The sequence below is a fragment of the Heterocephalus glaber genome, unplaced genomic scaffold (genome assembly GCF_053883595.1).
Source record: "Heterocephalus glaber isolate CG9 unplaced genomic scaffold, H.glaber_assembly_v1.0 deba00001481, whole genome shotgun sequence".
Classification (NCBI taxonomy): Eukaryota; Metazoa; Chordata; class Mammalia; order Rodentia; family Bathyergidae; genus Heterocephalus; species Heterocephalus glaber.
Window position 1 is genome coordinate 43755395 of NW_028258317.1, and position 15146 is coordinate 43770540.

Sequence of the window (15146 nt, forward strand, 5' to 3'; positions counted from 1 at the left end):
CAAGTCTGTAAAATGAGACAAATCAATGCAATCTAGTGCAATTGTTTTCCAAGGCATTAATCACATGAAATACATCCCAGATTTCCTTAACCAATTAATTTAATCACATCCAAGGTTAGCAGAGACACAGAAGTGGTGAGTGCCTAGCCTAGGGCTGAAAGGATGTATACAGCCTTGACTCTTCACTGGTGTTTCTCCCTTCCAGTCCTCATGTCTTCCTTGGGAGATTATATTATAGTTTTCCCAGTATTTTATTTCTGCAAGAGGATTATACAGCTTTATCCTGTAGAACTCAGGAAAGTCTGTAGGAATTATTTGGACCAATGAAATATGAGCAGAAATGATGTGTCTTCTTTAGAAGAGGAAATGTTAAGAGCTAACACATGGTTCAATATCTCATCTTCTTCTGTTCCAATATAAGCAATATTCTAGAAACTAATGGAGGCTTTTCCATTAGCTTGAAGCACAGGGTAAGATCAAGAGAAGAAGCACTCCAGCTGACCCCAACAGTGGAGGTGCAGCAAGAGAAAGAAATATGTCTTTGAGGCAGCTGTTGACATTTTCATGTCATTTATTGCTACACCAAATCCTAGGCCTTGACTGATGGTACATATTGTGAATTAGTACATTGAGCTATAATTTGGCCCCAGTGGTTTATATTAGTTTTGTTTATGTGCACAATTTTGGGGTGAAGGCAAATGTAGGGAAAGATATAGTCGATGTGTCTAACAAACATAATGTGCTTGGGGAAATAATGTAAGCATTGAGGCTCAATGAAATGACATTATACATAATAATAATACAGTATGGATTATATCTTCCCTATTTGAGTAAGACAGGATAGACTATTTAGATTTCTTAAAATTGGCATATCCATAAAAATTTTGCATGTACTTTGGAGAATTACTGACTTTCTTTTTGAAATACTTTGGAGTTCTTCATATTCCATTGTAGGAAAAGTCTCAATAAAATGCCAATTTTTGAATACCTTTCCTTAGTGCTATCCAATCCACCAAAATTTAAAACTGGATGAACCTGAAACCACACGATAGTGCACAGTGAACAATCAAACAATAAAACATTAAATCCTGAATTTGAGAAGTGAGAGCTTTAAGTACTTCCAAAATGCAAAAATGCAGCCAGGTATGCTGGCACATGCCTGTAATGTCAGCACTTGGGAGGCTGAGGCAGGAGGATCACCACAAGTTTGAGGCCAACCTGGACTACACAGTGAGCTCAAGGTGAGCCTGGACTACATAGTGAGACCTTGTCTCAAAAAGCCAAACCAAACAAACAAACCAAACCAAAACAAAAACCACAAGAAACATAAAGTGCTGAAAAGTATAGGACAACTGAAAAATAATATAGGAACATAGATTAGGTGAAACTTTTTTTTGCTTCTGCTTCCCCACAGTGTTATCCTACAAATTCGAAATGTGGACCAATTTAACCTTAATTCTAAGGAAGACATATAATAATGAAGGTTATTTTATTCACATAATGAAAAGATGTGCATGTGCATATACTTCAAAAGTGAAAGAATCAAAAATCACAAATATTCGGTTTCTCATTCTTTCCCCAAGCACATATAGCCAAGAAATGGTTGTACATTTTGCAAACTGTTCTCCACTAAGAATATTATTATTAATGTTTTCTAGATTATATGGTAATCATTCTTGACTTGAATCAACCTCCTTCCTGGTATAATTTCTAAATAATTAGTAGTTTAAATGTAACTTCAGGACTTTAACAGTCTTTCTAAGGTCTTTCTTCTAAGACCTAGTAGGAGAAAATATTTTCCTTAAAGAAAGAAAAAATATTTACAGGAAACTTATACTGTGTAAATTGAATCATAATAAAAAAAAGAGATAAGCATTTGGAGTCCCCAAATATAGGGAAAACTCAATAGCGAGATAGCCTATCAAAGGATTAGAGGCTTAATTTACTTCCCACAACAGCTTGGAAGTCCACTTCCATCTCTGATGCCAGATATCCTTTGGACAGGATATCTTCCAGCACAGAGATTCTCGTGGTGGTTCCTACATTATGAATGCTAAAAGAATAATTCTCCTTAACTAAATCAATTTCTTGTCCATAGCCAGAAATAGTAGGATTAGAAGATTCATTATGAAGATCATTTTGGAGGTTCATTCTAATGTCAGGAGTTTCAAGATCAGTCAGAAAGAACCTTGAACTTTCAAAACTGGTATAATTCTTAGAGTAATAAACACCTGTCACTGTTACTCGAAAGGCTGACACAGAAGGCTTGTTGGGTATGATGACTCCTTGGACTTGAGAAATTTAAACCAGAGAAGAGTAGGGACATCAGGCAGAATACAGTCTTTTGAAATGAGTTTTCCTCTAAAATTTATCAGATGTTATTAGATTGTGGTGGGGTTTTTTTTTGTAATTAAGTACATACTACTTCACAAGGATAGTGCCTGACAATGTTGTAACAACTCTCTGGTCTTAAAATGTTCTTTAAAGAAAATAGAATTTTCTATATCTCTCCTTAAAACCTGTCAGAGCCTTGGCCATGCAGTGATATGAACAAGGTATCAGGGAGGTTCTGATCATCTACAAAGGAGGGGAAGGTGTTTGAGAGCTATAATCTAATTTGGTGATTAATTTGCATTTGAGGGGAAAGGATACTATGTTATTTTGATCACCCTGGGCCCCTATTTATGCACCTTATACTTGGTCAGGTGGTTGGGAGTTTGTGCAGCTTCCAATACTACACTAAAATCAAAATGGAATGTTAAAACAGAAACTATCTGCTAGAAGATAAAACAGCTAAAACTCTTAAAGACAAGGCATCAGCAAGGACTTTCTGAACAGAACTTCAATTGCACAAGAAATAATTCCAAGAACCACCAAATGGGATCAAAATCAAACTAAAAACCTTATGTATAGCAAAGGAAACAACCAAAATAGTGAAGAGATCACTTTCAGAGTAGGACAAATTTTTGCCAACTATTCCTTGGACAGAGGACTAATATCTAGAATACATAAAGAACTCAAAAAATTTAGACTACCAAAAATAAAAGAGCCAATCAAAAATGGATAGCTGAAATGAATAGATATTTCTCAGAAGAACTACAGATGGCTAGTAAATATATGAAAATGTATTCAACATCTATGGCCATTAGAGAAATGCAAATTAAAACTACACTGAGATTTCATCATACTAAAGGAAAAATGACTATCATCAAGAAATCAAATAATAAATGCTGGAAGGCCAGGGATTTAGCTCAGTGGTTCCGCCTCCTGCCTCACAAGCACAAGGTCCGGAGTTCAATCCCTGGTACAAAAAAATTAAAAAATAAGAAAGAATAATAATAATAATAATAATAATAATAATAAATGTTGGAGAGGCTAGAGGAAAAAAAGGGAATGTAAACTAGTACAACCATTATGGAATCAGTATGGAGATTCCTCAAAGAATAAAAAATAGAAATTCCATTTTACCCGGGTACCCCCTTCCAGGTACCTTCTCCAAAAAGTTAAAGACATCATATAACATGTATACCTATGTTTATAGCAGCACAACTTACAATAGCTAAATCTCAGAAGCAATCTATGAGTCCATTAACAGATGAATGGATAAAGAATCTTTGGTATTTGTGGACAGTGGAGTACTTCTCGGCCATGAAGGATTAACCTTTGTAGGAAGATGGCTGTGTAATGTTGAGACAATAATGTAAAGTGAAATAAATCAGACACACAAACTTTAATATCACATGGTTTGTCTTATATGAGAAACCAAAATTATAAATAAAGAACAAAATAAAAGCTAGATTGCAAATAGGAAATAAGGAGTTAGATCTTCCAAAAAAGGAAGGGGGCCAAGAGATGGAGGGAAGGGGAGGAGGGGAAAGGAAGGAGATGAAAAAGATTGAAGATACGCTATGCATGTGGACCAACTCCCCACGAGGAATGGAATAATGTATTGCAAACATGCACTAATATAAAAACTGAAAAAAGAATTTTCATGTTATTAGTATCTTTCAAATTTTTCCTGTAGCTTTGCTGTCAAATTGATGCACTAGTTTGCAATGAAGCTTCAAATGTGACCTATGATCTCAACGTCACCATAATTTAGCTATCCCTAATATGTCCATTCTTTGGAACATCAGCTTTTATTGCTATAATAATTTTCACATTATTTATAAATAATATGGTGCCATAAATACTGACCTTCAGGGCCAGCACAAGATGTTTTAAATCAAGTTTTTGCCTGGTTGAGGTGAGATTCCAACTCTTTATGACATTTTATTGAAAATGGCTATGTTAAATTCTCCAAAGATATCTGGGACATTTAGGGACACAGATTTTGTGAAGCCATAAAAGTGACATTGCAGGGACTAAAACAAGCACAGTGGAATTCTGTTGTTACTCCAATGTTACATGAGAGGAAAATCTGTGTAGCATAGATTTCACCCTAAGGTGAGAGAGCTGTATACAGCAGGACCGTGGATAGGCACAGGGGTTGTTTCCAGGGAAGCATTTATTTGACTCCCCCACATAACATTTTAAAGATGTACTCTTTTATCTTAATTTTTTCCTGTGCAACAGATGATATCATTTCCTCATCTACAAAAGGGGAAAAAAATAAAATAAACAATCTTAAGATTTACAAATGTAACTAGCTCTGATACGAGGACAAAACCAAAGCCAAGGCAATCAGGGTTGTGGAAAAACTCTCTTGCAAAAAATTTTGGGCAGTTTGAGAAGAGGAAATACCCAGGTGTCAGCAAGAAACAGAATTGTAAATGGATAGTTCAGCTGAAGAAATATTGATGACGGGACTATTTGCATTAAGATGTGTAAATTAGAGTGACCCAGGAGGAAAGTTGAGATACTCAGAGACCAGCAGTAGTGGAAAGTAATTACTCCTCCTATACATGATGGGCAAGGGAATCCAGTGGTGATCCTGAAGACCTAGGAGTTGGAGCTAGGGAGGAAGTCAGATATCTATAACACTAGGAGAACATAAACACCACCAGAACCATAACATGGAACAGAAAGGAAGCAGGACAAAATGCCCCAACTTCTCTCTCCTTCCACCCTAAAAGCCAGAGGAAAGTTCTCTTTGTTTCTAACCAAACATATATCACAAATAATTTAGAAAGAAAAATATGCCCCATTAAAAAGAAAAAAATTACATTCACACTGTATGTCAGTGAAAGGAAACCTGCTAAGGACCTTAATTTCTTAGTGGAAAGAGAAAAGAAAAATCTAGAAGAAAGCAAGGGAACAAAGAAAAGCAGAGATTTTTTACAAATCTGTGAACATGTCATTTTATAAGTCAAAGTGAGGACAAGAATAAGCACTATTATGGCAATTTTCAGTCTGTTTTCTATTTTGATTGCTGTGAATATGCTGGGGAATGGCAACTACTTTCTGAAATGGCATGTATTTATGTTCTGATAAATAAAGCAGCAGGAGAATCTGGGGAGCCTCAAAGCCACCATGGTATTTCTCTTTAGAGGTCTGTGAAACTACAGAAGAAGATTTGGGGCCCTGTGCTGGCATCTTCATTCTAAGACAGAGTGTGTTCACTATTAGATCACATCTTTTTAGCTCCTATACCTGCCAAAATGAATTACCAAAAATAAAGATTTGTAGGGAATTACTAGCGAAGGGCTTAAAATATCACAACCTTCTTTATGTAGTTCTGGAGATCAGAAGTTGGAAAGTAGATCTTTCATAAAGCCTTTATTCTGGAAGCCCTAGGGAGAACCTATTTCCTTGACTTTTCTGCTTTCCAGATGCTGCCCTCGTCTCTTGACTTACGGTCTGCGTCAGTCTAACTCTGCTTCCCTCACCATGTACTGTCACCCTCTTCCTGTTTATTAGGACCCCGATGATTACATTAGGCGTCGAACAATAATGAGAAATAAAACTATGCATGATTCACAACTTCAATACTGGGAAAAGCTATACTTGTTTAATTTTTTATTGCCTAGTTAAATTTGGGATGCACTGAAAGTCTATCGAGACTTTAAAATTCAAATGTTAGTGTTGCAAGCCACAAAACAACCCTATTTTCACCAAAACTTTTATAGAATAAATTGTTCAGTCATTTACTCAATGGCTCTTTATCAAGAGAATGAAGTTTTTTAGATTAATATGTATTAATTTTACATATCAATGGGGTTCCATGTAATATTTTAAGATATGCATATATTCATTGATCAAATCAAGGTGATTAGCATTTCTCTCTCCTTACCATTTCTTTACACTTGGAACCTTTAAGCTCTGATGTTCCAGACATTCAGGAAATATATAATTAATTTTTGTGAGCTATAGTCATCCCACTATTTCACTGAACACCAGAACTTATTCCTTCTCTCTCACTCTGTTTTGACACTTTTTACACAATCTTCTTTTATCCACCCTCATCACTCAGTCTTCCAACCCTTTAGTAATAACTATTCTGCATTCATATCCATCTTTTCATAACTTTCACATATGATAGAGAACTTGTGGTATTTGTTTTCCTGTGTCTGGCTTATTTCATTTACATAATATCCTCTACTTCCATCCATTTTGCTGCAAATAGCACGGTTTCATTCTTCTTTATGGATGGATAATATTCTATTGTGTGTGTATATGCATTTTTATCCACTTATGGATGCAGAGATTGAGTCCAAGTCTTAGCTATTGTAAATAATTCCACAGTAAATATGACAATGTAGATCTCCTTAGTGTGCATATCTAATTTCACTTGGGTATGTACCCAAAAGTATGATAGCTGGAACATATTGTAGATTGATTTTTAGTTTTTGAGGTGCCTCCATGCTGTTCTCTGCCTATAATGACTGCACTAATTTACATTCCTGTCAATAGTGTATAAGTTCCTTTTTTCTCCATATCCTCACTACCATTTTTTTTTACAATTGCCATTCAAACTGGGATGAGATGATATCTATTTGTAGATCTGATATGTATTTCTAATAGCTAATGATATTGAGCATTTTTACATGTATTTGTTGCACATTTGTATTTCTTCTTTAAGAAGTGACTTTACGATGTCCATTTTTAATTGTATTATTTATTATTTATTGTTAAGTTTTTGAGTTCCTTATGTATTCTGGGTATTAATTCTTTGTCAAATGCATAATTGGCAAAAATTTCTCCCATTATCTTCCCTCTGTTGATGGCTTCATTTGTTGTGTGGAAGTTTCTTAGTTAGATATAATTCCATTAGTCCATCTTCACACCTGTTTCCTGGGCTTTTAAGGTCAAACCAAAAAAAATTAAATGGCTGTACCAATGTTTTGAAGTGGTTCCCCTGTTTTCTTCCAGTAGTTTCATAGTTTCTAGTCTAATGTTTAGGTCACTGATTTATATTGAGTTTATTTTTGCACAGAGAGAGATAGTAGTCAAGTATTAATTTCCTGGATATCTAATTTTCCAAACACCATTTATTGAGGAGGCTGTCTTTTTCTTATGTATGTTTTTGGTCACTTTTTTCAGGAATTTGTTGGTTAGAACTGTACGGGTTTATTTCTAGGCCCTCTATTCTGTTCCACTGGTCTCTTTTTCTGTTTTTATCCCAGTACCGTGCTGTTTTGGTTACCGTGGCTCTGCAGCACACCTCGAAATAAAGTATTGTGATATCTCTCAATTTATTCTTTTAGTTCAAGATTTCTTTGACTATTCAAGGATCTTTTGTGTTTCTATGTGAATTTTAAGATTTTATTTTCTGGTTCTGTGAAGAATGCCATTAATATTTTTTTGGGGGGGGATTGCATGGAATCTGTAAATCACTTTGGCTAGTACATACATTTTAACTATATCAGTCATTGCAATACATAAATATAAAAGGACTTTTCCTTTTTTGTGTGTGTCTTCTTCCATTTTTTTCGGTACTGTGAAGATCTTTCACTTCTTTGGTTAAATTTATTCCTAGGTGATTTTTTTAAACTATCATAAATGCAATTATTTTCCTGGTTTCTTTCTCAGTAAGTTCATTACTGGTTATATTGGTCAGCTTTTTGTGACTGGGACAAAATATCTGACATGCATAATTTAAAGCAAAAAAGTTTATTTTTACTTGATTGTACTCCATGGTCAGTTGACTCCAAAGTGGCACCAAGATGGCAGAAGAGCATAGAAGAGGAAAGCCGGCCACCTCATGGCTGCCAGGAAGCGGAGACAGAAGAAAGTCCACAAGGCCAGATCTGGTCCCAAAATCCCACACGCATGACGAGTGCAGATGCAGTCATAGGTGTGCTTTACTTATCTTCTAGACAACTCTCAAGCCAATCAAAATTAACCATCACCTTGCTGTATAAAAATCCAACTTATTTTTGAATGTTGGTTTTGTATCCTAAAACTTTTACTGAATTGATCAATTCTAATAGTTTTTTGATGGAGTATTTAGCTATTTATATATATCTATAATGATATTATCCAAAAACAAAGATACTTTGACTTTCTATCTTTCTATTTGTATACTCTTTATATCTTTCTCTTGTCTAATTGTTCTGGCTAACATTTATAGCTCTACATTGATTAAGAATAGTGTGAGGGAATATCCTTGTCTTCTTCCAGATTTTATTTCATTTATTTATTTTCCATTAAGTTTATTAATATATTGTAGATATAAAATACAGTTACATTCATCATTGGGATCTTGTACCTTTACGTGATGTATCTTGGTTCTTATTTTTTTCCCCTGCCCCTGCCCTGCCTTCACCCCCACCAGCCTTATCTATTTGCAAAGACTTTGTTTTTTTCCTTTTCTCATATTTTTCTTTTCCCTTCTTTCCTTTCCCCTAACCATCCCACTTCCCCTACTCCTTTAGGTCTTTTCCTCCTATTACACAATATCAATTATACATTTTTTAAATTACAATATCAAAATTTAGAGGACATTACCACAGATTTTACAGAATTTAAAAGGATATAGAAAGCATATTACAAAAATCTGTTTTGAAATAAATTTGACAACTTCTAAGAAGTACCTTGGAAGACAAATTAATGAAACTGACTCTGGAGGAAACATAAAATTTGAATAGCACTTATTAAAGAAAGCATATTCCTACCTTGAAAGCTTAGCCATATGACAACAACAGGCTCATATACATTTTAACTGATGAATTATATCGAACATTTAAACCAGAAAAAAGAAGGAACACTTCTCCCTTCATTTTAGGAAATCAATATTATGATAATACTAAAACTGGATAAAGATAATAGAAGAAAGAAGTATGACCATAGACAAAAATTTGTTTAACAAAACAACTATTAGAAGTCAGATCTGCTAGTATGTAGAAAGAAGTTTTATTACAGGGATGGCAGTGTTGGTTCAGCATTGGAAGATCCACCCCCATAAGTCATCATTTTAACAGAGGAAAGAAAAAAGCCATATGATCCTGTCAGTAGTTGCAGAAAAAGTATTGGACTAAATTCTACAACTGTTCATGGTAAAAAGCTACTAGGAGACTAAAAGTAGGAAAGAACCTTCTCAACAGATAAGACATGTACTCCAAACTTCAGCAAAAACACCTTATATGAATGGAGACAATACAATGTTTTCTCCCTAAGGTGGGGAAAAGGGCAGATATGCCTACTCTTCATCTGTCCATTAAACTTTGAAACATAGGCCCAAACCAAACTAGTCTGGCAATAAAAAGAAACAATTAGCATAGGATAGGCAAGGTATAAGTAAAATCTTTATATGAAGATGAAATGATCATCTATAGAGAAAATACTAAGAAATCTCTAGGAGCTCCTAGAACTTGTATTTGAATTTAGCAGTAGAAAACACAAGGTATATATAAAAATTTAGGTCTATGTGTACTTGCTATAAATGAAGAGTTGGATATTAAAATTTAAAAGTTACATAGGAGTACAAAGGACCTAGAAAACTAAAAAGAAAAAAAAAGAAAAAACAGTGTTGGAAGACATTTATTACCTAATTTTGCTTTTTTTGGGGGTACCAGGGATCGAACTCAGAACCTTGCACTTGCGAGCCAGGTGGCAGAACCACTCAGCTAAATCCCAGGCTCTTATTACATAATTTTAAGACTTCCTCTAAAGCTAGAGTAATCAAGGCAGTGTTGGTGTAAGGAAAGACATATAGATCATTGGAATAAAACAGAAAATCTTGAAATACAACCACACATATATGATCCACTGAGTTTTGAAAGATTATTTAACATTAACATTTTGTAGAACATAACTCAAGAGCAGAGGAAAAGATAGTGTTTTCAGCAAATGGTACTACAACATCTTTTATCAGTATGTAAAAACTTAACCTAAACCCTTTATTTCCATACATAAAGATAATTTGAAAGGATCTATGAACCTAAATATGAAAGACTAAAACTATAAAACTTTAAGAAGAAATTATAAGGGAAAATGTTCATGAATTTAGGGTAGGCAAGAATTTCCTAGGATACAAAAAACATGATGTATAAAAGAAAAAAATTGATAAATGATATTTCATCAAAATTTAGAACCTTAAATGCCATCATTAAGAAAATGAAAAGTAGTCCTTAAGCAGACCATATTTATAATACATATGACCTATGGCCACAATATATAAAGAACTCTTACAGCTCATTAATAGACAACTCAATTAAAAAGTAGGCACAAGAAAATGATAAATAGCCAGTACAGCAAAAGGAAAGTTTTGCAACACTAGAATCAGAAAAATACTAATCAGTACAATAACAAGATCATATTGTACACTTATTATGGAGATGAATTTAAAAGTTTTAAAAGAGCAGATGTCAGCTTAAGTGTGAACCAGTTAGAACTTTCAAATACTGCTAATGTGACTGTAAAATGATAAAACCATTTTGGAAAATTATATAGAAATTACTTGTATTACTGTTAAGAACCAACAGTCCTGTTCTTAAGTTTTTAATTAGGAGGAATGAAAATACATGTTCACAATTGATATGTACATACAAGTTGACTATCCATTATCTGATATTCTTGGGACCAGAAGTGTTTCAGATTTTGGGTTGAAATCCACTTGATCTGCAAAGAGGATAGCTACTCCTGCTTTTTGGTGGGGTTCCTGTCACATGGAGTATTGTTTTCCACCCTTTAACTTTCAGTCTATGACTTTCTTTTTGAATGAAGTGTGTTTCTTGTATGCAGCATATTGTTGGATCTTGCTTCTTGACCCATTCTGCCAGTCTATTTCTTTTGAATGGTGAATTGAGACCATTAACAATGATGGTTTTAACTGATACATATTGACTTCTTGCTGTCATGACTTTTTCTTTTTGTTGGATTCTCCTGCTTTGCATTTAATTTCCTGTTGCACCCAACAGATTCATTCTGCTGGTCTTCCTGGTGTTGTGATCCTCATTGTCTTTTCCTAGGATACTGTCTAAAATTTTTTGGAGGGCTGGTTTGGTATTCATGAAGTTACTAAAGTGCTCTTTGTCATAAAAGTATCTTATTTCTCCATCAGTTTTTTTCCTTAAATTCTTTTATTCATACATTTTAGGTGAACAATACATTTACATTTATCATTGGGTGCTTGTACCTGTACATGATGTATCTTGGTTCTTATTTTTTTCCCCATTACCTGTGCACCCTTCACCCCCTCCACCCTTCCCTATTTACATAGACTTTGTTTCCATTTTTTTTCTTTTCTCATAATTTTTCCTTCCCCTCCTTTCCTTTCCCCTTCCTCTCCCACCACCCCTACCCCTTTGGACCTTTTCTTCCTATTTCAAATTATCAATTATTCATTTTAATCATTTTAAATCTTATGTACACTTTCAGTTTCTCACACTAGAGAAACTATTTGGTATTTACACATGTGTGTCCTATTTATTTCACTTATGAGTATGGCCTCAATATGCATCCATTTAGCTATAAATGTCTCTAGTTTCTCAGTCTGTATGGCTGAGTAGTACTCCATTTTATTAAAAAAAACACATCTCAATCAATTTTGAAAGATAGCTTTGCAAGGTGCATCAATCTGGGTTGGAAGCTTTTTTCCTTTAGGGCTTGAAATACATCACTCCAAGCTCTTATTGCCTTAAGTGTTTGCGTTGAGAAGTCTGCTGTGATTCTGATGGGCTTTCCTTTGTACATGATTTGTTTCTTTTCTATCACTGCTTGTAGAACTTTGTTCTTCTGTTGGGTTTCTGGAATCCTAACTATTATATGCCTATGTGTAGATTTTTTTTTTTTTAACAAGGCTATTTGGACTCCTACATGCCTCACTTATCGTATATCAAGTTCTTTTCCCCTGCTTGGGAAGTTTTCTGCCATCACTTCTGTGAACAGGTTTTTTATGTCATCTGCACTCTCTCCTGTGTCTTCATTGACTCCAATCAGTCTTATGTTATTCTTCTTTGCATCATCTAGCAGCTGCTGGATTGATTTCTCATGGTTCCTTACAATTTTAAAGAAATTTTTCTTTTCCAGGTCACTAATTGCAATCTTATCTTCTATATCTGAAATTCTGTCTTCACATTGGCTCATTCTGCTGCATAGCTTTCAATGGAGTTTTTAATCTCCTGGAAATCTGTTTTATGGATTCCATTTGTTTCCTATGTTTGGACTCCATCATGTTCCTCAGCTCCTCTATTTTTTTATCTGTATCCTCTCTAGATTTATTAATCATCTCTTGCACTATGGGCACAGTCTCTGCTGTTATGTGAGAAAGTATTTCTGATTTCATTTTTTTCCAGATCCTCTTTTCTTGCCAGTTCAGGGAGTCCAGGTTGTTGCATTTCAGATTGTTCCATCTCGTTTCCCTTTGAGGTTGATTTAGGTGATCTGGACATCTGGTTTTGAGGCTTGTTTATGTGTCTTCTCATTTAGATGGTGGGGGAGGGGGTGGGTGCTGCTGGCACCCGGAGGGCTCACCTCCTCTCCACTGGGAGTGGTGCTATGGGGCCCTGGGAATCTTCTCCTAGGCACTGGGAGCAGCTCAGTTCCTCTGCACTGGAAGTGGTGCTGTGGGAGCCTGGGAGCCTCCTCCTGGGTGCTGGGAGTGGCTCACATCCTCTGCGCTTGGAGTGGTGCTATGGTGGCTGGGTTGCCTCCTCCTGAGCACTTGGTAGCAGCTCACCTCATCTGTGCTGGGAGTGGTGCTATGGTGGCCCAGGAGCCTACTTCTGGGTGCTGGGATCGGCTCACCTCCTCTCCACTGGGAGCAGTTCTATGGCAGCCCAGCAGCCTCTTCCTGGGCACTGGGAGCAGCTCACCTGCTCTCTTCTTCCAGATTTTAGAGGAAATACTTTTATTCTTCCACCTTCCACATGACATTGGATATGTGCTTGTCATATAAAATAGTATCTACTCTATTCATTTCTGTTTTAGCCTTTATTATTAATTTCCCTGTGTTGCTTTCCTGTTTTTCTTTTTTGCTTTTCTGGTTAGTTGAGATGCAACATTAGGTTATTTATTAGAAATTTGCATCAGAATGAAGCAGGCCAATGAGTGAAACTGTGGGCAGCTGGGCACTGTCAGAACATTTGGTAGCCTTCTTCACCATGGACAGGGCTGCTCCCTGGCCAGGCCAGCCTGCTCCCCAGGGGTGGGGGCAATCTGTGCCAAGACAACGGGATTTCTGAGCCTCCAGTATCACTCTTTGCTTTCATATAAAAATCATTAATTTCCTCTTTTATTGATAACTTCATTGACGCTGGAGAAATTTCTGAGAAAAACAAACCAAGAGTAGGCTTCATATTTACTTTGATATAAAACAGCCTTCTACTGGCTCTTATATTTTTCCATCCAACAAACTTTTTTTTCATCCAACAAACTCTTATTAAGCACCTCCTCTGCTCCAGGCTCTGTCTAAAATGATCTAGAAGGAAAGATGGGGGAAAGAGAAGCTGGGAAGTTTACAAACCTATAAGCATGTTATTTTATGAGATAAAGAGAAGACAAAGTGTCACTATAGACAAACTCAATGATGAGGCAAAGACAGAAGCAGTGTAGCTCTTAGCCTATGCCCAGAATTGCAGAGGAAATGCATATGAAACCAACCATGAGAGGAAGTGATAGGTTCCATTCAATTGGTCTCTGCCCTTTTGCTAGCTTTGTATGTGACTCTCAGACTTTGAGGTGAGTCTGAAACCAATCCACCATTATTCTGTGACCCTCTCAGGTGCCTGCAATTAAGCAGAGGCAGGTTTTTTAGTAACCCAGATACAATACTTCCTAGGAAAGTCCCAGAGTTTTCATCAAAAAGATGGAGATGACACTGTTCCCTCCTCCACTGAGGAACTTTGGTGCTGAAATATTGCTGAGGGTGCAGGTGTGAAAGTATGTAAAACAGTGTGCAACAGCAGGAGATCATTAGTAACTCCATGGCAGCTCTATCAAGAGACAAGTTTAATACCCTGCTAATCAGATTAATCCTACCCTAGTCACACAGTCATAAGTCCCTCAAAACTTATCACTTCATTCTGTGACAGCAGGCTTAGCAGAAATATAGCTATGGGCCCCAGGCATGTACTGTCTCTCCTTCTGCTAGGTGTCTTTGCTGTAGATGTCCATACCAGCAGACTGACCTAGACACACTTTGAACTTCTGGTTAAAATAAGATTCATGGAAGACTGGGGTTCTAAGGGAACATAACAATCAACACAGTTGACAATCTCTGTCTACAGATCAAAGTTACAGGGACAAGTATATACAAGCCAAAGCAACGGCACAAACGTGTTAAAATTGATATCGAAATAGGACGAAAAGGTCCAAAGAGGTAGGGGAAGTGGGAGGAGTAGGGGAAAGGAAAGAAGGGAAAGGAAAAATTATGAGAAAAGGAAAAAATAGAAACAAAGTCTTTGTAATTAGGGAAGAGTGGAGGGGGTGAAGGGAGGACAGGAAATGGGGAAAAAATAAGAACCAAGATATACCATGTAAAGGTACAAGTACCCAATGATAAATGTAAATGTATACCTAAAATGTACCAATAAAAGAATCTAAGGAAAAAAAATAGCACTCAGGTTTTTTAATCTACCGGTCTGCAGTTGAGAGTCTTTCTGTCTATATCATGTTTTAACAGTTATCTGGAAACCATGAAGTTATTTCAACAGAGTGATTTTTTTCATGATCTACCACTTTGGACTATTCATATCAATATTTTCATTGGTTGCAGATACTACAAAGACAAATAGGCTTCTTTGGCAGGGCAACTAAACATTTCC

General features: G+C 35.9%; 1 long non-coding RNA gene across 2 annotated transcripts in view; it reads left to right on the forward strand.

Moving 5' to 3' along the window:
* Positions 1 to 15146, forward strand: part of LOC147825922 (uncharacterized) — an 85410-nt gene that overhangs the window by 30998 nt on the left and 39266 nt on the right. The window lies entirely within an intron of this gene.